We start from the raw sequence: 226 nt of genomic DNA, 5'->3' as shown, positions 1-226 counted from the left end.
ATTTGCAACAGGACAGTTTCAATATTATTATAGTGTCTGCAGATTAATGAAAATAGAGAGCATAATAACATACTTTTTATACTGGCTCAAGTTAACTTTGATACTGGCAATCTTACAGTGCTCATATTTCTAATTTTAACAGTTGCTGGTTATGATACGTGATACATCTCCTGCGTTCTGAAAGTAGTTTTCACCTGATTTTGGGAAAAATCACCTGATTTAAAAA

Source organism: Meleagris gallopavo, chromosome 6, assembly GCF_000146605.3.
Source record: "Meleagris gallopavo isolate NT-WF06-2002-E0010 breed Aviagen turkey brand Nicholas breeding stock chromosome 6, Turkey_5.1, whole genome shotgun sequence".
In the NCBI taxonomy this organism is placed as follows: Eukaryota; Metazoa; Chordata; class Aves; order Galliformes; family Phasianidae; genus Meleagris; species Meleagris gallopavo.
Note: the sequence above shows the minus strand (reverse complement) of the source record.